General features: G+C 38.4%; 1 protein-coding gene across 6 annotated transcripts in view; it reads left to right on the top strand.

Annotated features, from left to right (window-relative positions):
• The window catches only part of KIAA0319 (KIAA0319 ortholog), a 104,484-nt gene that overhangs the window by 10,161 nt on the left and 67,245 nt on the right, over positions 1-27,078 (top strand). The window contains exons 1-2 of one of the 6 annotated variants that reach the window (XM_087438091.1): positions 17,567-17,682; positions 22,141-22,306. The exons of 3 other annotated variants lie outside the window; for them this stretch is intronic. The gene's annotated coding sequence lies outside the window, so the exon portion shown is untranslated. Of the gene's footprint in view, positions 1-17,565; positions 17,683-22,140; positions 22,307-27,078 lie in introns of those variants that run through there. 2 more of the 6 variants (XR_015553997.1, XM_087438089.1) reach the window with 2 other exon arrangements.

The raw sequence follows: 27,078 nt of genomic DNA, 5'->3' as shown, positions 1-27,078 counted from the left end.
AGTTGCACATCCTTCTAGTTGCTGTATGTGGGACTCGGCCTCAGCATGGCCGGAGAAGTGGTGTGTCAGTGCGTGCCTGGGATCCGAACCTGGGCTGCCAGTAGCGGAGTGTGCGCACTTAACCGCTAAGCCACGGGGCTGGCCCATGCCAACTTAGTTTTGTTAGTCAGTTAACCACAAACAGGACAAACCATAAATACAGCCTGTTCTTAATAGCCTACAGGAAATGCAGTCCAGAAGAAGCTCCATTGGGTCTTTGAAATTAGGCTCCCTTTGAATTATTTTCATTTCCTTCAGACAAGAAAGTGGCAACTTGCTCTTTTCTGAGGCTGCAGAAGCATTTCACTCCAGCATTATTTATAAAAGCGAAATATTGAAACAACCTAATTGTCTAACAATAAGGAAATGGTGAAGTAAATTATAATAATAACCTCAATGGGAGATTGCAAAATAACTAAAAAGAGTACTAAAGAAAAGTGTAATAATGAAGGATAATTTTTATGATAGAATATTAAATGAAAATAAGAACTATGTTATTCTAAGATGATAGCTTTGCTAAAGTATTTGTATACATATTGAATAAGTTGAAGGAGAACCTAAAAGAAGAAAATAGCCATTCATTAGTATGATTTGATTGTAATTTTTTTAGTGTACATTTTTTCATGCTATTTAAAGAATGATGTATTTCATTCACTCAGATTCCATCCAGGCAGCGTGCCAGAGGTTGGGGACACAGATATAACCAATAAAAGGTGGTTCTTCTGGGGTGTACCGCTCCAGGGTTTTGCAATATATAATATTAAAAATCATACTTATTCCCTTGATCACAAATTTTAGCTCAGATATAATGCAGCAGCCAAGGGACAGCAAAGTTTCAGTCACAAGTTTTGTCTTGCATAGCTCATTTTGGCTTTTTAGTTCAAAAACTAGTAGCAGCCATGATAAAGCGTTCAACATCTATAAATTCTGGCTACAACGTACCATATCCTGGGATGGAGGTTTCACATGTTCTGGTCCTTTGTCGTTGATTCCACCTTGGTTCTGACTTGGCTGGCTTCCTTTGGGCCGATGAAAGAAAATCCCCAGTATCTGAAGGCCTGGGTTATTCTTTCTTCTCACTGTAATATGGTTGGCTTTTCTCACCCTTAAACTTAAAAAATGCCCCCTGCTCTAGGTACTCCATGGGGTCAGTAATGCGACAAGGTGGGCACATTTCAGAAAGTCCTTCTTTTGAAATGTACAAAGGATGGTGTTGTGGGTTGAATAGTGTCCCGCCTAAAAGATATGGTGAAGTCCTAATCCCCCCATACTTGTGAATGTGACCTTATTTGGAAATAGGGTCTTTGCAGATGTAATCAATTTAAGATGCGGTCATTAGGGTGGGCCCTTAATCCCATGTGACTGATGTCCTTATAAGAAGAGGGAAATTTGGACATAGCGGCATACAGAGAGAATGCCTTGTGTCAACAGAGGCAGAGACTGGGGTGGTGTAGCTGCAAGCCAAGGAATGCCCTCTGCTGATGCCTTAATTTCAGACTTCTAGCCTCCAGAACTATGAGAGAATAAGTTTCTGTTGTTTTTAAGCTACCCAATTGTGGTACTTGGTTACAGCAGCTCCAGGAAACCAGTACAGATGGTTAATGCAGGAATTGTACTCAATAAAGAAGCACTTTGATGAGCACCTGATGGGGGCATAGAAATGGACAGGACATTTTGGACCTAGTCAGGCTTTTAAGAACCTGAAGGATAATTATGCTTCAAAATTTTTGTATGAATCAAATGTGACATTAAAATTAAAACAATTTGAAGAAGAGAACTTACAGGCTAGGAAACAGGGAAACATAAGGTTACTTAGAAAAATTATTGCGTTAAAACCAAAAGAATAAAAAGTGGGAAAATTTAGAAAATTACAATACAGGACATTTCTAACCAGTACTTACTCTAAAACAAGTTAGATTTTATAAAAGCAAAAACCCACTAATTTATTTATATACGAAATTTAGATTTTTGAAAATATTGTTTTTTAGGAAGCTAGATGCCATTGTATGATATTTTTATTGTCTGTGTTTTCCAGTCATTGGGACATGCTTTCCAGCACTACATGTGCTAGAATTGCACAATGATGACTGTCTAATTTTTCAGTAGGACAATTAGTTCATTTCACTATAGTATAAGCTGTATTTGGAAGGCTCCTACACTGAAAGTACCTCTTCAGTAGTCTACTGGTGAACATTTTATGCTGTTATTTGTGGTCTTTAATAATTTTTGAATTGTGAATATAAATGACCTACACAATTAAATGTTCCTCTTCCAGATCTTCTGTAGGTATTAACTAACAGTTTGTTAGATCATTGTATGTATTTTCTGTGTGTGTGTGTGTGAGAGGAAGATTGGCCCTGAGCTAACATCTGTTGCCAATCCTCCTCTTTTTGCTGAGGAAGATTGGCCCTGAGCTAACTTCTGTGCCCATCTTCCTCTACTTTATATGTGGGATGCCTGCCACAGCATGGCTTGATAAGCGGTGCGTAGGTCCATGCCTGGAATCCGAACCTGCGAACCCTGGGCTACCAAAGTGGAGCGCGCGAACTTAACCACTATGCCACTGGGCCAGCCCCTCATGGTGTGTATTTTTAAGACCATGGTGTTGGTCCCTGAACTGGAACTAGCAGGTAGATTGCTCAAAGTCCTGGCCTCTTCCTCCAGTTACAGAGCAACCAAGCTTATTATGCTCCTTGATGTAAACCCCAGTTTTCAGGCTACATATCCTGTTGATTTCTTCATTCTACCAGGGCCACAGCTCATGACCTAGGTAGGCACTTTGCTGTGGATCCCTCACTCTATCATTCATTGCCTCATTCTGATCTCTGTTTATCAGACAATGATTATGTCTTCTGGGAGAAAAGAAGGAAGGAAGGGAGGGAGGGTGGGAGGGAGGGAAATATGTTCATCAAGACCTAACCACCCTCCCTCCCAGTTTGTTCTCAATGTAGTTCTCTCCATGGCTATGACTGAGCTCTAAGTCCTCAGCAGAAATTTTGAACAGGAAATCACTACCTCCAGTTGACAGTGATCTCTAGTTGTTATATTATCCATGGTGCATTTCTCCGTTGCACACATCAGAATATCTTGGGAGAGCCTGTCAGCTTATGATGCTTATAGCATTCTGTTGATCTAACAGCATCATAACAGTAGCTACCTAAAAAGAAGAGGAAGTCCTCTTTTGTTGCTAAAGATATATTACATATTATCATTATAGAGAATTTGGAAAACACAGGCAAGTAGAAAGGAGAAAAACAATTGAGTTCTTCTGGCCTGCCCTGCTCTTTGAAAGACCGCGCAATGAATTGGTCATTGCTTCCTTTTTGAAGTGCTCATATGAGTTATCTGTTCAATAACTCACTCTAGAATGTTGCTGGAGTTTGGCATCCAGGTTTCAATCTGCAATTTCTAGAAATTACCTTTATTCTTTTCCTAAAAATCAGAACTTTTGTCCCAGAAGCCTCCCTAGAACCTCTTTTTTCCTCCTAGAACCTCTCCTTTTTTTTCTATAATTCTACACAGTTTACTAAGACTAATTGTACAGTCAAACCTGCAAATTCTTTGTGGATCTTGGGACCTACTTTATCTGGGCCTCCCACTGGAATATGAGCTTTTCAAGAGAGGTTTCTGTTCCCTACTATATTCCCAGAACCCAGAATACTGCCTTGCATGTGTAGGTGCTCAATATTCTATTTTTTAAATAACAGCTTTATTGAGATACAATTCATATACCACAAAATTCACCCTTTTAAGTTATACCATTCAGTGGTTTTTAGTATATTCACAGAGTTATGCAACCATCACTCTATCTAATTTCAGAAATCCTCATCACCTCATTAAAAAACCTTGTACCCACTAAGCAATCCTTCCCATCAGTCGTTGGCACCACTAATTTACTATCTGTTTCTATGGATTTGCCCATTCTGGACATTTAATATAAATGGAATAGTACAATACGTGTGTGGCCTTTTGTGACTGGCTTCTTTCACTTGACATAATGTTGTCAAGGTTCATCTATGTTGTAGCATGTACCTTATTTTTTAAAATTGCCAAATAACATTCCATTGTATGAATGGAATGTTTACATTCCATTAAAACCCAATATGTTTATTCCTTCTTAAGTAGACAGACATTTGGGTTATTTCCACTTTCTGGCTCCTGTGAATAATGCTGCTATGAACATTCGTTTACAGGTTTTTGTGTGGACATATATTTCCAGTTCTCTTGAGTACATACCTAGAAGTGGAATTGGTAACTCTATGTTTAACCATTTGAAGAACTACCAAAATGTTTTCCAAAGTGGCTATACCATTTTACATTCTCACCAGCAACGTACAAGTGTTTCAGTCTTTCCACATCCTCCACAATTGTTATTGTCTGTCTTTTTTAGACATTTGATTATAGCCATCTTGATGGGTGTGAAATAGTATGTCATTGTTGTTTTGGTTTGCATTTCTCCAGTTACTGATTATGTTGAGCATCTTTTCATGTGTTCATTGGTCAATTATATATCTTTTTTGAAGAAATGTCTATTCAGACCCTTTACCCATTTTTTAATGGGGCTGTTTGTCTTTTTGTTGTTGAGTTGTAATTCTGGATACAAGTCCTTTATCTTTATCCGCTATATGATTTGTAACTATTTTCTGCCATTCTGTCAGTTGTGTTTTCACTTTCTTGATAATGTGTTTTGAAGCATAAAGGTTTAAAATTTTGGTGATGTCTATTTTATCTAGTTTTCCTTTTTTTTTAACGTGCTCTTGATGCTATGTCTAAGAAATCGTCGCCTAATCCAAGGTCACAAGATATACAACTGTTTTCTTCTAAGAGTTTTATAGGTTTAGCTTTTACATTTAGGTCTCTGATTCATTTTGGGTTAATTTTCGTGTATACTGAGGTAGAGGTTCAACTTCATCTTTTGCATGTGGATATCCAGTTTTCCCAGAACTGTTTGTTGAAAAGACTATTCCTTCCCCATTGAATTGTTCTGGCACCCTTCTTGAAAATCAGTTGACCGTAAGTGTAAGGGTTTATTTCTGGACTCTCAATTCTATTCTGTCGATCTATTTGTCTATCCTTATGCCAGGGCCACAGTCTTGATTAGTAGCTTTGTAGTGAGTTTTGAAATTGGGAAATGTGAATCTTTCAACTTTGTTCTTTTTTTTAAGATTGTTTTGGCTATTCTGGTTACCTTGCATTTTCATATCAATGTTAGGATCAGCTTGTCAATCTCTGCAAGAAAGGCAGTCATGATTTTGAGAGGAATTATGTTGAATCTGTAGATCAGTTTGGGGACTATTGCTATCTTAATCATAGTAAGTACTTCAATCCATAAATATGGGATATCTTTCCATTCATTTAGGTCTTTAATTTCTTTCAACAGTGTTTTATACTTTTCATTGTCCTTGTCTTATACTTCCTTTGTCAAATTTATTTCTAAGTATTTATTAATTATGATGCTATTGTAAATAGAATTGTTCTCTTAATTTTATTTTTGCTTGTTCATTGCTATAGAAATACAATTAACTTTCATATATTGATCTTATATCTTACAACCTTGCTGAATTCTAACAGTATTTTTGGGGACCCTTAGGATTTTCTATATACAAGATCATGTCATCTGCAAATAGAAATAGTTTTACTTCTTTCTTTCCAAACTGCATGCTTTCATTTCACTTTCTTGCCTAGTTGTCCTAGCTAGAAACTCCAATACAATGTTGAACAGAAATGGAGAGAGTGGACATCCTTGTCTTGTTCCTGATCTTAGGGGAAAAGCCTTCACTCTTTTGCAATTAAGTATGGTGTTAGATCTGTGTTTTCATAGATTCTGTTTATCAGGTTGAGGAAGCAATAAATAGTTGAGAATGAATAAATTTTTATATAGTCATTTATATATTCTTTACACTTTTTGCTTTTTGGGACTTGTTAATAAATCCAACCCTAATCACAAGTTACAAAGATACTCCTGCTACATTTTCTTTTAATTGTTTTAAAACTTTGCATTTCACACTTAGGTCTTTAATTCATCTAAAATTTTGTATATGGTGTGGGGTTGTATGTGGTATGAATTTTCCCAGCGCCATTTTAATTCTCATTCTACTTGGTGGACGATTTGATAGAAACATAAAAAGAAAACAGGAATTCTTACAGGATGCCACAATGTATAAACCTTAGGACCGAGCAGAAACTTTGAATAGGACAGGACCATGTGGCGAACTACCGCAGGTTCCATTGTCCACTCCACAGTGCATTGCACATAGAAGGAAATCAAAAGGGACTCAAAGCTTCACTTCCAACTTCCGAATCTCACTTGAGAGTATTTCATTGGTTCTAAATTGAATCCAGAACCCTAAGTGCAAGGAACTCTGAGAAATATAAGTTTTACCTTTCCATCGCTACTGTATGAGGGGTGAGGGTAAGGGATATATTTGAAGATGTGCAAACGGATTCTGAGTGTCAAGATTCTTCCAATTATCTTCTAATGGGTCAATTTCTATTTTCTTTCCAACCTTTCCCCTTTCTGCCTTACACTTAGCTGCCACTGTTTCTTATATATCATGTCATTCATCTTTCTCCGATTCTCCTTTCATTTTGCTGGAGTTTCTCCTCAAGAAATTTTTTCATGGGTATAAAGGTGATAACATTCTGAGTTTTTGAATGTCCAAAAATATATCTATTTTGCTTTCACATTTGACAGTTTTGTGCAATAAAGAGATTCAAAATAGTTTTTCCGTAGAATTTTGAATTCCTTCATTGCACTCAAGGTTCATCTATGAGAAATATGATGTTACTCTGAATTCTTTTTTTTTTTTTTTTGAAGATAACCTATTTTTCTCTCTATGGAAGATTTTAGAGTTCTTAGATTTTGTCAAGATGTCTTGGGTCATATCCTGCTTATACTCTGTGGGCCCTTTTAATCTGAAGACTTTTTTTCATTTCAAGGAAATTTTGTTCTGTTATTTCTTTACTTCTTTCCCTCTATTGTCTCTGTTCTTTTTTCCCAGAATGCCTCTTAGCTAGATGGTAGAAATTCCAGACTTGCCTGCATGCTTTCTAACTTTTCCCATATTTTCTACCACTTTGTCATTGTGTGTGTGTGTGTGTGTGTGTGTGTGTGTGTGTGTGTGTTTGTACACTAGGGGAATTTCTTCCACTCTACCTATCAGATGTTTAACGTGCCTTCAGCCATGTAGAGCAGGCGCTCTGGAACCGGATTGCCTGGGTTTGAATACTGACTCTGCCACTTTCCAGCTGTTTCACTTTGAGCAGGTGACTTACTGTCTTTGGCTCTGTTTCCTCGTCTGTAAAATGGCAAGAATATCTACCTCACCAGGTTGGTTTGATGATTGAGTATGTTAGTAGATTTAAAGTGCTAAGAACAGCCTGGGCCTGGCACATAGGAACTACTCAATATATATTACCTGTTAGTATTATCAGCAATTATTCCACCTGCTCATTAAGTTTTCATTTTAACAATCCTATTTTGAACTTCCAAGAACTTTTTATTATTCTCTGATTTTTTTGCCTCTTTTGTAGCAGCCTATTTTTATTTTATGGGGGCAGTATCCTTTCAACTCTTTCTGAAGTTATTAATTACAATGTGTAAAATTTTTCTTTGTTCTTTAAACTGACCTGTTTATTTATCATGGTCCTTCTCTTTCATGCTTTGTTCTTTTATTTCTCAAATGTCTGGCAATCCTTGGTTGTCTATTCTTTTTGATTTATGAAGGACTCTGCTGATTAGGATATTTTGCTGTTTTCCTCTGTAGCTGTGCTCTCACTGATTGAATGGGAGGTTAACTGTGGCATCTGAGTACATGGGTGAGCAGTGTCTGGGCAGGTTTCCCTCTGGTGTGGGTGGGTGGGGACTCTCCAGGTCGCTGGAGGGCTCAGCTTTAGAGATACAGTGCTTTGGAATAGAGGATGTTTCCTTCCAGCACAGAGCTGTGTGTCCTCAGATTCTGTTGGCTCTCCACGTTTTAGATGCCCAGTACTGCCACTAAGACTCTATGCAGGCAGATCTCTCTATCTCTTAAGAGAGAAGTTCTCTGGCTTTACTTAAGATCTGTTTTTCTTTTAAGGCATCTCTCCAAAGATTGTGTGTAGGCCCATTCCATCTCTGCATTCGTTGGCTCAGGGCTTGGAGTGTCTCCAGTGTTCCCTCTGATAGTCCCGTGCTCCCTCAGTTTCTAGGGAATGGATTTCCTCTCTCTCCATCAGTTCCGTGCCATCTGCTTTCAATCTTCCAGAAATTCTTTGAGATTTCTAGTCTATTAGTAGTTGTCATTCTTATTTTTCTAGTGCTATAGTTTATTTTCTTTCATCTGTTCATAGTCCTGCCTGCCTTCCCCCTTTCTTTTACTTTTTATTTTTCATTGGGAATATGGCAAAGACAGTAAAGAGAATGACCAGTCTGCCATCTTGAACTAGAAAGTTTTCTTTTTATTCTTAGCTTGCCAAAATTCTATTAATGAAGCTAATTTTCACCAGAAAGATTAATGTGAATATATTTGCTGGGTGGGCTGTGTCTCTGGACAGTCCTTGGGATAATGGTGACCCTTGTCTCCAGGATCTGCTTCTTTGGAGAGCTCAGATACTTTGAACGGCAAGGATAGAACCGTCCCTCTTCAATGAACACCTGGGGGCTTGGTCTATTACTAAAGCATCCTGCTTCTCTCAAGCTTTGATGATAAAGTAGGTGTGTTAAGTAGCTATGATTAGAGAACCATAAAGACAAGCATCTGTCCCCAAATATCTCCCATCACACCATCTGTCAAAGGTGCCTAGAATACCCTTTGATCATCAGGGATCTCCATATGAAAATGCTAGCATCCTCAGAAAGAATAAGACCTTAAGACTTAAATAAATTGATAGCAGCCAACAGCTTTGCCTGGAAGCTTAGGTTTACTGAAACCTGAAAGAAGGGAATCAATGGAGGAGATGCAGAGGACCCAACTGAGACTCTCTAAAAGGGGAGATAGGCATAATTATATGCTTCTCAGTTTTTCTATGTGTCAGTTCTGGCTGGTATCATATTGCTTCTGTTTCTTGCTCTGAAATGAAATACCAACGAGAATTGGCAGTAGGAAGTAAGTTCTTTGCCCGCACAGGCATAATGGATAGCAGTTCTTCAGGGATAGGTTGAGGATAGAAAAAGCGAAAACACAATTATGGATTGTCAGCATTTCCTTCAGGGTAAAACTGAGGAGGCCCTCATATTTGGAATCTTCCTAGCTAAGATTAAAACCAAGCTCTGGAGTGCTGCAGCCCTGGTTACGAAAATGACTTTTTAAAAAAATTTCCGAAGTAGAATTGCATATTTTTGCATGTCTGAATGTTGAGTTCAAGAAGCTTGACTCTCCTGCTCCCTACCACAGCGTTGATAAATTATATTGAAAATAAATTGCTAGCTTTTTTCCCCCAGTGGTATATTATTAACCAAGGAAATACAGAACAGGATTTTAAACCAATTAATCTGGCAGTGTTAGAATTAACAGTTATTGGAATCCACTTATTTACTGTTTTAGTCGGTTGCTACTGTGAATCAGGCCGGAACTGTGTTTGGTTTGCTCTGGCTGAAGCAGCTGGGAAATTGCTACCTATCTAGTGTGATTTGCAACCCTACTGACAGCAAAATGTGGCACTCTCAAGGTCAGAAGGCATAATTTTATTTTAAGTTTTTCCTCCTTGCACGTTAAGGCCTCCCCACAAGTCCATCTGACTAGGTGAGAAATGTTGTTTATAGAATTGTTTGAAGATAGGCCAGTCCCTCCCCTTACACACATCCCCTCTCTCCTGCTCTAGTTCATCCCTCAGGCGATTCTCCCCTCTCTTCTCTTTCCTTTCTGTTTACACTTACTCCCTTGGTGGTGGCTTACTCCCAGTCTTGTGGCTTTGAATACTAACTACGTATATGATCATGACTCCCAGGTTACATCTCCAGCTCCTCTCTCCTCTGAGCTCTAGATATGTTGATCCTGTGGCCTGCTCGGCAGCTCCACTTGGATGTCTTGCATTATTCCCCATTTTTGGTCATGGCACCCCCATTCTTCCAGCTGCTCAGTCATCGTGGATTCTTGTCTTTGTCTCAGACCCGACATCCTATCCATCAGCAAATCCTGTAGGCTCTACCTTCAGAATACATCAAGAATCTGACTCCTTCTCAAGACCTTCACTGCTACCACCATGGTGCAAGACACCCTCCTCCCACTCGATTCCTGCAGGGGCTCCTGCCTTGTCTCTCTGCCTCGGCGCTTGCCCCCCACACTGTCTTCTCAACATGCAAGCCGAGGGAGCTAATCCTGCAACACTTCCCATCTCAGAGGGAAGCGGAAGATCACTGATATTGACCCACACCCTACGGTGTGGCCTCCCATTGCTTCCCTAACCTTACCTTCTGGTGCTTTCCCCTCTCTAGCCATGCTGGCCTTGCTGTTCCTGGAATACACGGGCACATTCCCTCCTCAAAGCCTTTGCATTTCTTATTCTGTCTGCCTGGAACTCCTTTCTTTCAGACGTCCACACGATTCATTCTCTCATCTCTTTTAAGTCTTTGTTCAAATGTGACCTTCCAAGGTTATTACTTCTTCAGCAGTGTCTAATCTGCTATTTAACCCATCCATTGAGTGTTTGATAGCAAAAGTGTTGTCTTTTTACTTTTGGAAGGTGTGCTTGGTTATTTTTCAAATCTGCCAGGGTCTTTTTTTTTTTATACGAATCTTAAACCTTATTATTTCTTTTATTTCCTTAAACATTTTAAGCATCTTATTTTATATTTGTATGCCAGAATTTCATTATCTGAAAATCTTAGGGACCTAATTCCCTTGTCTATCTTTTCTGTTGCCTTTCTTCATGATGCCTCTGTGTTTTGTAATTTTGAATTCTAAGCTCAGGTTTGTCGGGGTTCCCTCTGGGAGTTAAGGAGAGTTCTTCCAGAAAGGATTTATAATTGCCTCTGCCAGGTACCTGTGGTTACTACCGACCCAGAACCACTTTAAGTTAATTTCTCCCGTTGGGGTTTACTGGACCAAACTTGTAATGAACAGTTGACCCCAAACCTGTGAGAAGCAAACCTGTGGTTGCCAGTTCCCAAGGGAGAAATTTTTCTCCACTCAGAGCCTAGTGTCCCCAATTTTTTTCTAGTTCACCCTTTCACCCACAAGGATCTCTCTCTTAAAGGTCCCTTGCTTTACGAGGCACTTTAGTTCCAACCCCTCAACGTGAATGGACCCAAGGCTCTAACTTCTGTCCTCACTGTATCTTTCAAACTCACATCTCTGGGTTCTAGAAATCTGCAGATATCTCTAGCAGCTGCCACTTCAGCATCAGCTTCCCAGCTTCCTGTTTGTTTCCAGCCTTAGGGGGTTTCCCTTCTTATCTTGTGAGTGCAGCTATTTATTTATTTATTTATGTATTTATTTTTTCATTTCTCTTTTTAATTTTTTGTTTATTGCAGTAACATTGGTTTATAACATTGTATAAATTTCAGGTGTACATCATTATACTTCTATTTCTGCATAGATTACATCATGTTCACCACCCAAATACTAATTACAACCCATCACCACACACCTGTGCCGAATTATCCCTTTCACCCTCCTCCCTCCCCCCTTCCCCTCTGGTAACCACCAATCCAATCTCTGTCTCTATGTGTTTGTTTATTGTTGTTGTTATCTACTACTTAATGAAGGAAATCATACGGTATTTGACCTTCTCCCTCTGACTTATTTCACTTTGCATAATACCCTCAATGTCCATCCATGTTGTCACAAATGGCTGGATTTCATCGTTTCTTATGGCTGAGTAGTATTCCATTGTGTATATATAGCACAGCTTCTTTATCCATTCGTCCCTTGATGGGCACTTAGGTTGCTTCCAAGTCTTGGCTATTGTGAATAACGCTGCAATGAACACAGGGGTGCATGTATCTTTATGCATTGGTGTTTTCAAGTTCTTTGGATAAATACCCAGCAGTGGAATAGCTGGATCATATGGTAGTTCTATCCTTGATTTTTTGAGGAATCTCCATACTGTTTTCCATAGTGGCTGCACCAGTTTGCACTCCCACCAGCAGTGTATGAGTGTTCCCTTCTCTCCACATCCTCTCCAACACATGTTGTTTCCTGTCTTGTTAATTATAGGCATTCTGACGGGTGTGAGGTGATATCTCATTGTAGTTTTGATTTGCATTTCGCTGATAGTTAATGATTTTGAACATCTTTTCATGTGCCTGTTGGCCATCTGTATATCTTCTTTGGAAAAATGTCTGTTCAGGTCTTTTGCCCATTTTTTAATTGGGTTATTAGTTTTTTTTGTTGTTGAGATGCATGAGTTCTTTGTATATTTTGGAGATTAAGCCCTTATCAGATGTATGGTTTGCAAATATCTTCTCCCAGTTGTTAGGTTGTCTTTTCGTTTTGTTGATGGTTTCCTTTGCTGTGCAGAAGCTTTTTAGTTTGATGTAGTCCCATTTGTTTATTTTTTCTATTGTTTCTCTTGCCCGGTCAGACATAGTGCATGAAAATATGTTGCTAAGACCGATGTTGAAGAGCATACTGCCTATGTTTTCTTCTAGAAGTTTCATAGTTTCAGGTCTTACATTCAAGTCTTTAATCCATTTTGAGTTAATTTTTGTGTATGGTGTAAGGTAAGGGTCTACTTTCATTTTTTTGCATGTGGCTGTCCAGTTTTCCCAACACCATTTGTTGAAGAGACTTTCTTTTCTCCATTGTATGTTCTTGGCTCCTTTGTCAAAGATTAGCTGTCCATAGATGTGTGGGTTTATTTCTGGGCTTTTGATTCTATTCCATTGATCTGTGTGTCTGTTTTTGTGCCAGTACCATGCTGTTTTGGTTACTATAGCTTTGTAGTATATTTTGAAATCACGGAGCGTGATACCTACAGCTTTGTTCTTTTTTCTCAGGATTCCTTTACTTATTCGGGGTCTTTTGTTGTTCCAAATAAATTTTAGGATTCTTTGTTTGATTTCTGTGAAAAATGTTGTTGGAACTTTGATAGGGATTGCATTGAATCTATAGATGGCTTTAGGAAGTATGGACATCTTAACTATGTTAATTCTTCCAATCCAAGAGCACGGAATATCTTTCCATTTCTTTGTGTCTTCTTCAATTTCTTTCAGCAATGTTTTATAGTTTTCGGTCTATAGCTCTTTCACCTCTTTGGTTAAGTTTATTTCTAGGTATTTTATTCGTTTTGTTGCAACTGCAAATGGAATGGTGTTCTTAATTTCTCTTTCTCCTACTTCGTTGTCAGTGTATAGAAATGCAACAGATTTTTGTATGTTGATTTTGTATCCTGCAACTTTACCATATTCGTTTATTACTTCTAAAAGTTTTCTGGTGGATTCTTTAGGGTTTTCTATATATAAAATCATGTCACCTGCAAATAGTGACAGTTTCACTTCTTCCTTTCCAATTTGGATCCCTTTTATTTCTTTCTCTTGCCTGATTGCCCTGGCTAGGACTTCCAGTACTATGTTAAATAGGAGTGGTGACAGTGGGCATCCTTGTCTGGTTCCTGTTCTTAGAGGGATAGCTTTCAGTTTTTCACCATTGAGGATGATATTAGCTGTGGGTTTGTCATATATGGTCTTTATTATGTTGAGGTACTTTCCTTCTATCCCCATTTTCTTCAGAGTTTTTATCATAAATGGATGCTGTATCTTGTCAAATGCTTTCTCTGCATCTATTGAGATGATCATGTGATTTTTATTCTTCATTTTATTAATGTGGTGTATCACGTTGGTTGATTTGCGAATGTTAAACCATCCCTGCATACCTGGAATAAATCCCACTTGATCATGGTGTATAATCTTTTTAACATATTGTTGTATGCGATTTGCTAGTATTTTGTTGAGGATTTTTGCATCAATGTTCATCAGTGATATCGGCCAGTAGTTTTCTTTTTTTGTGTTGTCCTTGTCTGGTTTTGGTATTAGGATAATGTCGGTTTCATAAAATGAGTTAGGGAGCTTCCCCCCTCCTCAATTTTTTGGAAGAGTTTGAGAAGGATAGGTATTAAGTCTTCTTTGAATGTTTGGTAGAATTCACCAGGGGAGCCGTCTGGTCCTGGACTTTTATTTTTGGAGAGGTTTTTGATTACTGTTTCAATCTCCTTACTGGTGATTGGTCTATTCAAATTCTCTACTTCTTCTTGATCCAGTTTTGGAAGGTTGTATGATTCTAAGAATTTATCCATTTCTTCCAGATTGTCAAATTGGTTGGCATATAGCTTTTCATAGTATTCTCTTATAATCTTTTGTATTTCTGAGGTGTCTGTTGTAATTTCTCCTCTTTCATTTCTGATTTTACTTATTTGTACCTTCTCTCTTTTTTTCTTGGTGAGTCTAGCTAAATGTTTGTCAATTTTGTTGATCTTTTCAAAGAACCAGCTCTTGGTTTTATTAATTTTTGCTATTTTTTTTCTCTATTTCATTTATTTCTGCTCTGATTTGTATTATTTCCCTTCTTCTACTGATTTTCGGCTTGGTTTGTTCTTCTTTTTCCAGTTCCTTCAGGTGCATTGTTAGATTGTTTATTTGAGATTTTTCTTGTTTGTTGAGATAGGCCTGTATTGCTATAAACTTCCCTCTTAGAACTGCTTTTGCTGTATCCCATAAATTCTGGCATGTCGTATTTTCATTTTCATTTGTCTCCAGGTATTTTTTGATTTCTTCTTTGATTTCTTCATTGACCCAGTCATTGTTCAGTAGCATTTTGTTTAATCTCCACGTATTTGTGGCTTTTCTGATTTTCTTCCTATAGTTGATTTCTAGTTTCAAAGCATTGTGGTCAGAAAAGATGCTTGGTATTATTTCAATCTTCTTAAATTTATGGAGACTTGTTTTGTGGCCTAATATGTGATCAATCCTGGAGAATGTTCCATGTGCATTTGAAAAGAACGTGTATTCTTCGGTTTTTGGATGGAATGCTCTATATATCTACTAGGTCCATCTCTTCCAGTGTATCATGTAAAGCCAATGTTTCCTTATTGATCTTCTGTTTGGATGATCTATCCGTTGGTGTAAGTGGAGTGTTCAAGTCCCCTACTATTATTGTGTTACTGTCTAGTTCTGTTTTTATGTCTGTCAATAATTGCTTTATATATTTAGGTGCACCTACATTGGGTGCGTAGATATTTACAAGTGTTATATCCTCTTGTTGGATTGTTCCCTTGATCATTATGTAATGACCTTGTCTCTTTTTACAGTTTTTTTTTTAAAGTCTATTTTGTCTGATATGAGTACTGCTACCCCAGCTTTCTTTTCATTGCCATTTGCATGGAGTATCTTTTTCCATCCCTTCACTTTCAGTTTGTGAGTGTCTTTAGGTCTTAAGTGTGTCTCTTGTATGCAGCATATATATGGGTCTTGTTTTTTTATCCAATAAGCCACCCTATGCCTTTTAATTGGAGCATTTAGTCCATTGATGTTTAAAGTAGCTATTGATAAGTATGCACTTACTGCCATTTTTTAACTTTTTTCCCTCAGTGTTTTAGTAGTCCTTCTCTGTTCCTTCCTTCTTCTATACAGAATTGATGGTCTCTTTAGTTTGACCTCTGTCTGGAAGCTCTACTCTTTAACTCCCCTCCTCCCTCATTTTATGTTTTTGATATCATATCTAACCTCTTTTATGTGCATTTGTATCCATTACGTTCTTATCATGGAAATAGATAATTTTTCCTGTTTGTGGTCTTCTCTTTTCCCCTTAAATCAGTCCCTTTAACATTTCTTGTAGCACTGGTTTCTTGGTGACAAACTCCTTTAATTTTTGCTTGTCTGGGAAATTTTTGATCTCTCCTTCCATTTTGAATGATAATCTTGCTAGGTAGAGTATTCTTGGCTGTAAGTTTTTTCCTTTTAGCACTTTAAATATATCATGCCATTCTCTTCTAGCCTGTAAGGTTTCTGCTGAGAAGTCAGCTGATAGCCTTATGCGGTTTCCTTTGTATGTAACTTGACTTTCTCTTGCGGCTTTTAGGATTCTCTCTTTATCTTTAATTCTGGACATTTTGATTATGATGTGTCTTGGTGTGGGCCTCTTTGGGTTTATCTTGTTTGGGGCTCTCTGTGCTTCCTGTGCCTGGATGTCTGTTCCCTTCCTTAGGTTAGGGAAGTTTTCATCTATTATTTCTTGAAATAGATTCTCTGCCCCTTTGTCTTGCTCTTCTCCTTCCAGGACACCTATAACACGGATGTTAGTGCACTTGATGTTGTCCCAGAGGTCCCTTAGACTGTCCTCACTCTTTTTAATTCTTTTCTCTTTTACCTGTTCAGCTTGTGTAATTTCTTCTAGTCTTTCGTCCAGCTCACAGATCCGTTCTTCTGTATCCTCTACGCTGCTTTTGAGTCCCTCTAGTGAATTTTTCATTTCCAGTATTGTATTCTTCATTTCTGATTGGTTCTTTTTTATATCTTCCATTTCTTTGTTGACATTCTCACTGAGTTCATCTATTCTTCTCCCCAGATCAGCGAGCATCCTTAACACTCTTAGTTTGAACTCTCTGTCAGGTAGGTTGCTCATTTCTGTTTCACTTAGTTCCTTTTCTGGGGTTTTGTCCTGTTCCCTTACTTGGAATGTATTCTTTTGCCTCCTCATTTTGCCTCTTTCCCTGTGCTTGTGTCTACATATTAGGTAGGTCAGCTACGTCTCCTGCTCTTGGATAGGTGACCTTATGTAAGCGATGACTTAGGAGGCTTCCAGTGTGCTTCCCTCAGTTCTCAATGTTCCAGGGGTGACCCCTATGTGGGCTATGTGTGTCCTTCTATTGTGGCCTGTTAGCTCTCCCTATAGGCGCCCAGGGAGGCTGAGTTATGCTCCTGGCCAGCTGTTGTTATGCTCAGCTGCTTCTAGTTGTTGTGGGCCCTTCAGTCTCTTTATCAGGTGTGGGGAGCCCCAGCACAGTTGGCTGTAAGTTCTAATACCACATTTGTGTTGCAGTATTTCTTTTAAGTGAGTAGGCCCCCAGCGTGGCAGGTTGTTAGGCTCAGGGCTTTACAATTGCTGTAAGCCTCTAGCCTATTAGGTCTCTTGTCAGCTCTCTGAGGATTGCAGCTGGGTGGGGCTGGCCTCAGGCACAGGAGCACCCAATTGTTTCAGGCTTTGGAAGGTGGGGCAAACCCCCTATGTGGGTCTTTGAGAAGCACAAGTGTTCTGCAGCTGACAAGCCCTGTCGCCCACAGGTCCACACACACAGTCAACACAGTCCTGCCCCGTGTGCGCGCCCCGACCTCCCGAAGCAGACCCAGTCTCTCCACGGCGGGAGCCCCACACACCCACTGCCGCCCCACACTCTCCACCCACTCCTTGTTCCCGCCCTGCCCCACTGAAGTCGGCTCAGTTGCCAGGCTGCAGAGAATCCAGTCTCCAATCTATGCAGGCCCACAAGTTGCCTGAGGGCTTGTTGTTGGGTGGGGCCAGTCTCTAGGGTGGGCTGCCTGCCCTGGCTGAGCTGGATTAAATCGGTGCTCTAGCGGGTGGGGCAGACCCTGGGCTAGCAGGCCTCAGGGAGAACTCCAATGGCGTCTATGTCAGCACGCTCACACCAGGCCACAACAATGGCCACCGCCAATGTCCCAGTCCCTGGAGAGGTCTCACCCCTCACCGGGATGCACTCAGGGCCTATTAGGTGAGTGTCTTTTCACCACAGCACTGTGCACCTTTCTTTCTGGTGATTTTAGGATGCTTTCTGAAATGGGTGAGTTTGCGTGCGGGCCGTTTAAGAGCCGGTTTTAGTTTCTTTGTGAGCCAGCTTTTCTGGGGGTGCTCCCCAATGTTTTAGTAGCAGGCAAAGTCAGATATTATGCCACTCCTCCGATTGTGCTGGGTCCAAAAAATGCCCACAGCGGGGGCGCTCCCCGGCTCAGGGCCCCGCGCCTCCAGGGAGGCTGCGTACCTGTGAGCTGCTCCCGCGGCCGTGAAGCTGGCGGTTTGTGAGGGCGGCGTTTTCCTCTCCAGAAGGGAGTCTCTGCCTCTTCTGCCTCAGTTAGGATTGTCCGTTGTTGCAGGAGTTCCTCTTATCCAGTTTTCAGTTCTGTCTCAGGGGTAATTTTTCCACGAGTAGTTGTAAATTGGCTGTGTCCGCGGGAGGAGGTGAGTTCAGAGTCTGCCTACACCGCCATCTTGACTTCCTCCTATTTAGAAAGGTGTTTATTATATTCTCTTCAACAATCTCAATATGTTACTGTGTTGCCATTTTGCTAGACACAGAAACCCAGGCTTTTCCCTCACATCTGTAATACTGCATTTTCTGATTGTAATCTGCATCTTTCAGGTAATACTGAATCATGGACTTCACGGTAATACACGGATGTTATAGATCTGTGGGATGTACAATACTATTTAATCATACCCTAACATTGGACATTTGGGATTCCAATTTATTATTAATAGTATTATATTTTTAATTATTAATAATACTAAATGTATTCAATTTAAAAGATTGTTCATTATGAGATTATATCCTTCCTACTTTTATGCTACTAAAATATCAATTTTTTTATGGAAATGATGGTAAACTGGGTTTTTGATTTAGTTGTTTAAATATCTTTACTTGACCATCCTTTCAAGTATCCCCTAATTTTTTTTTTTTTAATGAGGAAAATCAGCCCAGAGCTAACACCCATGCTAATCCTCCTCTTTTTGCTGAGGAAGACCGGCTCTGAGCTAACATCTATTGCCAGTCCTCCTCCTTTTTTGTCCCAAAGCCCCAGTAGATAGTTGTATGTCATAGTTGCACATCCTTCTAGTTGCTGTATGTGGGACGCCGCCTCAGCATGGCCAGAGAAGCAGTGTGTCGGTGCACGCCCGGGATCCGAACCCGGGCCGCCAGTCAGGAGTGTGCGCGCTTAACCGCTAAGCCACTGGGCCGGCCCAAGTAGCCCCTAATTATTAAGGTCCCTTTTTTTTTTTTTTTGTGAGGAAAATTAGCCCTGAGCTAACATCCATGGCCAATCCTCCTCTTTTTGCTGAGGAAGATTGGCCCTGGGCCAACATCCGTGCCCATCTTCCTGCACTTTATGTGGGAAGCCGCCACAGCATGGCTTGACAAGCAGTGCGTCAGTCTGCGCCCGGGATCCGAACCTGCAAACCCCAGGCGGCCACAGCGGAGCACGTGCACTTAACTACTACGCCACCGGGCAGCCCCTAAGGTCCTTTTTCCTTTGGCATTTTATTTATTTCTTCATAATATGAATGGTAAGTTTCAGTTACTGAGAAACATTTTATAGTTTTGTCATTACATTTGGGAAAAAATAGTGATAATATATAGAAAACTAAGCAAGCAACCAATTGAGACGTTTAATAACCACGAGAAGGACAAAAGTTTTTTAAAAGAAATATGTATGATTATATGTGATTCGTTAGTGAAGACTATTTAAATACTTATAATAAAGTAAACACTTGTGAAAAATAAAAGTTATTTAAAAAGTCTACTTTGCGTTGTGTACGGGTTTTTAGAAAATAAGCTGTCATAAATAACCTTATTAAAAATTCTACTGCAGTAAGACATTATCAACTAAATTATTCATCTTAAAAACATCAAGATAAAGTGAGCTTCCATGGTGTTTGAATACAATGAATTTTTAAGAATACCTGGAGAGGATCATGCTGAATCTTTTGTATTAACTGATAGGATTTTTCAAATGTCCTTGATTTTCATACCAATCATTTTTGTAAAGCCTTGTATCCGAACAATATTTCAAAGGAGTATAACACAACATAAGACAAAGGGTCAGTAACATTCACAATAGCAAATAATGTCTTCTGTGCAAGAGTCTGGGAAATTATTTGCTTTGACAATATTTTCTTGGACTTTTGGTCCACCTAGAAAGCACTGTCATGCTTAAGAAGCTGTGCATCATATTTACAGGAGAAACTCGTATTTTCTATCATATTCTTTTTTGCATTAAGAGGGCCTACCTCTCTGACACACTGAATATAAATGGAATAAAAAATTGTGAGGTAGCCAAGAGGGAGAATACAGAGAAGGGAAAGTGCATGTGTGTCTGCGTAAAGACGCCGAAGAGAGAGTTTGAAATGGAAAACTCAAGAAATAATAATATAAACAGTATTTTACAAAGCTGAAGGCAAGTACCAGAGAGAAGAGCTGGAAGTGTTAAAAGTAGCTGGTTGTACCTTCAGAGTAGGCCTTGAGGATGGGGAGGGTGGGCAGGAAACTGTTGTTTTGTAGCACTATTTGCCGTTAAAACTGATTAACTTAAAAATATTAAGAGGCAACGTCACATCATCTAGAATAAAAATATATAGAAACATACTCCGTCAGAGGTCTTGCTCCTAGCCTTGTCTCCCGCCTGCTCAATTTCCCCTGTCCTCCCCTCCACATATACCACTTCTCTCAGTTTATTGTATATTCTTCCATGATCTCTTTTTGCAAATACATGCAAGCAAATAGGAATCCCATCTTCTTCTCAAAGGTGTCATACTATAAACACTGCCCCTGTTTGCTTTTTTCACTTAATATCTAAAGATCTTTCAATATTATCAGTGTGTGTGTATAATGTATATATATGTATATGTGTATATATATATAATTATATATGTATTATATATTGTATATATGCATATATAATACAAGTACATATATACATATTTATCCATGCATATATATTATATATTATATATGTATACTATATGAATATTTATAAATATACATATATGTATCCATATAGTATGTGTGTGTATATATAGTATATATGTATATATACATATATAAGTATATGTGTGTGTATACAAAATTCTTTTTTAAAGCTGCATAGTATTCCAAGTAAGATATATCATAATTTGTTCAACCAGTCTCCTGTCAATTGACATTGACATTTGGGTTGTTTCCAATCTTTTGTTATTATTAACAATGCTGCAATGTAAATATATCATTTTGCATGTATGCAAATAAGACCAAAGTAAAAAAGATGTATAATGTAAAGTAGTTAGTGTCAAAAATTCATAATAACTTGAATATAAAAATTATGTATCACAGTTAACTTTTATGTATTCAAAGGGAGATTTATCATTCACTTATTCATGTATGCATTCATCCAATAAATTCGAGCTCCTATCATGTAGCAACCCATCTTCTAGTTGCTGGGGATGGCATTGCAACCAGTCCCTGCCCTCGTGGTTCACAACATGGTTTTGTGTGGGAACTAGGCTTTGAGATGCTGAGGGATGATGGCATTGTGAGGTCACTTGGCAGAGAAGAAGAGTGGCTGGGAGGGACTGGCTGGTAAAACAAGGTCATTCATTCTGCTATACCTGATTGCTTGGATTTTCTATAATAAACATTTATTACTTGTAAATTAGAAGAAAACCCAATTAACTTTTTTTTAATGGAGGCAGACACATAAGGCAGCACAGAATAGTGGAAAGAACATATTCTCTGGTGTCAGACACACTGGGTTGGGTTCTAATTCTTGGACATCTTAGCCTGTCTGAGCCTTAGCTTCATCATCTGTAAAATGGGGACATAATGTAATTGGGAGTGGGCTTCAGAGGATTAAAACTAGTGCATGCAAAGTGTTGGGTACGTTATGAAATAAATGGTAATTTTTACAAATGTTAATTGTACTTTTAATACAATCTTATACTTGTGGTGATAATCTAGCCTTGGGACATCTCCAGAGGAGAGAGCAATAACTTCAGCTTGGAGGCTATGTTTGGGAAGTGAGGAAGCCTTCTTTAGAAGAACTGGCTTTTGAGCTGGATATTGGCAGAGCAGGGGAGAGAGTGCAGGGAGATTGGTGGGTGTTAGAAAGAAGGCTGGGAGGAGGAGGGTATGGAGATTGGTGTGACGAATTTGCTCTCCTCTCTTGAGGTGTCTGTCCTGGCATATTTCAGAAATTTTTATCACTGACTCCTGTCATCACTTGAATCCATCTGTGCAACTCGATTCACCATAGTCCTAGGAGACCTGCCATGGGGCAAGGGGGCTGTTCTTACTTACTTGGCCTGAGTTTACTGGTCGCAGCTACTACAGTGACTTTTTCTAAGATCAAAAGTGAACTCGACTGCAGTGAAATGCAAAGAGAAATACATGAGTAATATTATTATTTCCTCCTATTCTCCACAGGATAGTTCTCGGCAAACCTTATCAAAAAACAAGGCAGTTAAGAAGTAAATATCAGAAATGTTGGATTCTGGCTGTCACCTACAGGATTTTTTTTCATACACTCAGCTCCAGCTGAGATGAAAGTTGTCAGCTGGCTTTGAAAAATAATTTGTTTCAGAGAACCACGGTAATTCTATCTCTTTGAAATAAGGGTTTACTGAATTTAAAAATTGAAAATTAAAATACAAATACATCTCTGTTTTTCAGTGACTTGTTTTCTAGGTCTGTCCCTCTCTGGTTCTTTCTTTCACTTGAATGATGGTAACTCCTTGTGTTCTTTCTCTTAACAAGTTGTTCATGCTTACATGAAATGATTTCATAAATCAGTGGGGATTCAGCATATCGACTGAATCTGGGTCCAACTGTTACTTCTATGAGTGAAGTGTAAATGTCAGCTCTTTCTCTCAATAGTGTTGTGTGTAGACCTTCTTCCGGGGAGAGACATATACTAGTTCTAGTTCTAACTAGCTGCCCAGGGCAGCCTGGGCATTTTCTCAGAGCTAGGGTTGCCTGACAAGATATAGTAATAAATATGTCCTAAATATTGCATAATAAAAAAATTATTTCTTACTTGTCTGAAATTCACATTTAATTGGGAATCCTGTATCTTTCTTTGCTAAATCTGGCCACCCTACTCATACCCCATCCCCCTCTGTGTTATATGCAGAGGGATTCTGTTCCTGAGTGTGACCTCATGTGGGCTCTCTATCGCTCTCATGTTATTTACTGAAGCTCTTGATGCTCAGTAGATCTAAGCCTCCAGTGACCAAGATAATGGCAAGAATATTAATTAATTTATTTATAAAATATTAAAGACATTCACATGATTCAAAAGGTACGAAAGGCTATTTGTTAAAAAATAAAAAGTCTGTCTTCCAGCCTTCTCCCTCGTCATAACAGACATGAACGATTTCTTGTTTATTCTTCCAGAAATATTTAATGCATTTTCAAGCAAATTCGTATTTATATTTTTCCCCACCCCATTCCCTTTTCCCACAAATGGTGAATACCACTTATACTATTCTGCACTCTGCTTTCTTCACATAACCATAACTCTTGGTACATACCAGCATGCAGAGAGCTTCCTCTTTCTTCTCCACAAATGCAGGGTATTTCATGATATGGGCAGATTGTAATTTATTTAACCAATTCCTGCTGATAAAAATTTGGTTGTTTCCAGTCTGTTTGCTAATACCAATATTGCACGCAGGAATAAACTAGTGTGCACAGCATTGCATAAATGCTTGAGTATATCTGTAGATTAAATTCCTAGAAGTGGAATTGCTGAAATGTTCATAGTGCCACCCTGCTCTCCATGGAGGTTGGACCAATCTACACTCCCATCAGAAAGCAGTGGGAATGCCTGAGGAGCCATACTCTCACCAACACAGCAAAATGCGAAAGATGTTTCATATATGACAATCTCATAGGTAAAAAAATGGTATCTCTTAGTTTTTTTTGTGTTCTTCTTTTTTTGACTGACTTTGAGCATCTTTTGAGTTACTGAAAATGCGTTTATATTTTCTCTTCTGTATTCTGTCTGTTGATGGACTCTTTCTATTGGATGGTTATTGATTTGAGGGCACTCTTACATATTAGGGAAATTATCCTTTGTCTGCATGTGAATGGCAAATATTTTTCCCACTTTGTTGTTGACAATTTGACTTTACATATGGTGATATTTCCATGAAAAATTTTATTTATTTATATCTTTTATTAATGGATACAATTTATTCATTTTTTTCTATTATGATTTCTGAGTTCATATCATGCTTAGGCCTTTCCCACTTGAAGACTATAATCTCCCATAGTTTTTTTTCTTTTTTTAAAAAAGTTTTCTTGAGTTGTACTTCACATATCAAACAATTCACCAGTTTAAATTGTACAATTCAATGGCTTTTAGTATATTCAGAGTTGTACAACTATTACCACAATCTATTTTAGAACTTTTTTATTATCTCAAAGGAAATCCTATACACATTAGAATTCACTCTCCATTTTTCTCTAATCTCCCAATCCTAGGCAACCACTGATTTACTTTCTGTCTGTATGGATTTGCCTGTTCCTCATATTTCATATAAATGGAATCATATAAAATGTGGTCCTTTCTGATTGGCTTCTTTCACTTAGTATAATGTTTTAAGTTTTTTGTATAATGTTATCAAGGTTCATCCATATTATAGCATGTATCAATACTTCATTTCTTTTTATTGCTGAATAATAGTCTACATATGGAAATATCACATTATGTTTATCCATTTTTCAGTTGATGGACATTGGGTTGTTTCTACTTTTGGGCTATTATGAATAATGCTGCTATGAACACTCATGTACAAATTTTTATATTGATGTATATTTTTGTTTCTTTTGGATATATACACAGGAGTAGAAATGCAAGATCATATGGTAAGTATGTTTAACTGTTTGAGGAACCGCCAAATTGTTTTCCAAAGTGGCTGTATCATTTTACATTCCCACCAGCAGTGTATGAAGGTTCCACTTTCTCCATATCCTTGACAACATTTTTTATTGTTTGCATTTTTGATATTAGCTGTGCCAGTGGGTGCGAGGAGTATCTCATTGTCTTTTTGATTTGCATTTCCCTGATAGCTAATAATGTTAAGCATAGTTTCATGTGCTTATTGGCCATTTGTATATTTTCTGTGGACAACTGTCTATTCAGATCCTTGCCCATTTGAAAAATTATTTGTCTTTTTATTATTGAGTTGTGATAGTTATTTATATATTGTAGATTCAAGTCGCCTACTAGATAAATGATTGGCAAAAATTTTATCCCATTCTGTGGATTGTCTTTTTACTTTCTTGATGGTATCCTTCAAATCACAAAAGATTTAAAATTTTGATGATGTCCATTATTTGTTTTTTCTTTTGTTGTCTGTGCTTTTGGTGTCATATCTAAGAAACTATTGCCTAATCCAAGGTCACGAAGATTTACGCCTATGTTTTCTTCTAATAGTTTTATAGTTTTAGCTCTTACATTTGGGTCTTTGGTCCAGTTTGACTTAATTTTTGTATATGGTGTGTGGTAGGGGTCAAATTGCTTTCTTTTGCCTGTTGATGTCTGGTTGTTGCAGTACTGTTTGTTGGGAATGCTGTTCTTTTCCCATTAAATTGTCCCAGCATCTCTGTTGAACATCAATCCCACAGTTTCTTCTAGTGCTTTTATAGTCCTGGGTTTTTTTACATTAGGTATTTATCTTGGTGTAAGGTGTGAGGTAGGGATAAAACATCGTTTTTTTCAAATGGCCACTCATTTTTCCAATATCATTTATTTAATAATCTATTTTTCCTCCACCAATTTGAGATGCCATATTTAATCATGTCCTGTAGTTTTGTAAATATTTGGATTCATTTATTGAATGTCTGTTCCATTCAGTGATCTATTTTTGCACCTGTATCATCTATTTTAATGCTTATTACTTTATAATATGTTTCACTGCCTGGTAGAACTAGTTTCTCCTTAATTCTCTTCTCTTTCAAAAATTGTTTGGCCTTCCTTTCTTATTTATTCTTCCATGTGAACTTTAGAATCAGTTTCGTCTCATTTCCCATTTCCCCGTATATAATTACTGCCAGTATCATTTTTATTGGGAACATAGAAATTTATAGGTTAATTTAAGAAAAATTGACATATTTCTGATGTTGGGTCTTTCTGTCCAAGAACATTTACTCATGTTTTTCTCCATTTATTTAAATTTCTTTGTGTTTCTCAGTAGCATTTTAAAGTTGTCTTAAAATAGATAGGCAAATATCTTGTTGAATTCATTCTTAGATTTTCTATTCTTTATTTTATTTTATTATTTTTTTGGTGAGGAAGATTGGCGCTGGGCTAACATACATGCCTATCTTCCTCTACTTTATATGTGGGACACCTGCCCCAGCATGGCTTGATAAGCAGTGTGTTGGTGTGCGTCCAGGATCCAAACCTGCAAACCCCGTGCCACTGAAGCAGAGTGCGTGAACCCAACCACTATGCCATGGGGCTGGCCCCTATTCTTTATTTTTTTGTTTGCTGTTTTTGCTATGCTCTCCTATTATATCATCTATGCTCTTTGTTTGTTGCTATAGTCTTCCATTATTTCTTCTAACTGGTGGTTGTTAATGGTAAAAATTTTAAGAAAAACTAGGTAGAACTTAATCTTCTACTTTTTTTTTTTTTATGAGGAAGATCTAACATCTGCCCTGAGCTAACATCTGCCAATCCTCCTCTTTTTGCTGAGGAAGACTGGCCCTGGGCTAACATCCATGCCCATCTTCCTCCACTTTATATGGGACGCCGCCGCAGCATGGTTTGACAAGTGGTGTGTTGGTGCGCGCCTGGGATCCGAACTGGCAAACCCTGGGCCGCTGCAGTGGAGTGCGTGCACTTTGCACACTTAACCGCTTGCGCCACTGGGCCAGCACCACTTCTACTTTTTAAAAAAAAATAATTTGCTCCTCGAAGTTTAAAAATAGACATTTAGGTGACTTCTTTCTACTACACGGTCACTTTGTTCACAGTTAGGGACTGCAAAGTTCTTTGTTATCCATACCAGCAATTTTGAAATCATCTGTCACTTAAAATAATGTTTTTAATTAAAGAAACATTTTTATTTAAATTGTGTACTTGTGTTAAACATTAGCTTTTTTTTTTTTTTTTTTTTTAAAGATTTTATTTATTTATTTTTCCCCCAAAGCCCCAGTACATAGTTGTCTGTCATAGCTGCACATCCTTCTAGTTGCTGTATGTGGGACGCGGCCTCAGCATGGCTGGAGGAGTGGTGCCTCGGTGCGCACCCGGGATCCGAACCCGGGCCGCCGGCAGTGGAGCGCACGCACTTAACCGCTAAGCCACGGGGCCGGCCCAACATTAGCTTTTTAAAACCTAAAATTGTTAAT

Source organism: Ceratotherium simum, chromosome 13, assembly GCF_057802395.1.
Source record: "Ceratotherium simum simum isolate JZ-2026a chromosome 13, ASM5780239v1, whole genome shotgun sequence".
Classification (NCBI taxonomy): Eukaryota; Metazoa; Chordata; class Mammalia; order Perissodactyla; family Rhinocerotidae; genus Ceratotherium; species Ceratotherium simum.
The sequence above is the reverse complement of the archived record's forward strand: the minus strand, read 5'-3'. Positions and strand labels throughout refer to the sequence as shown.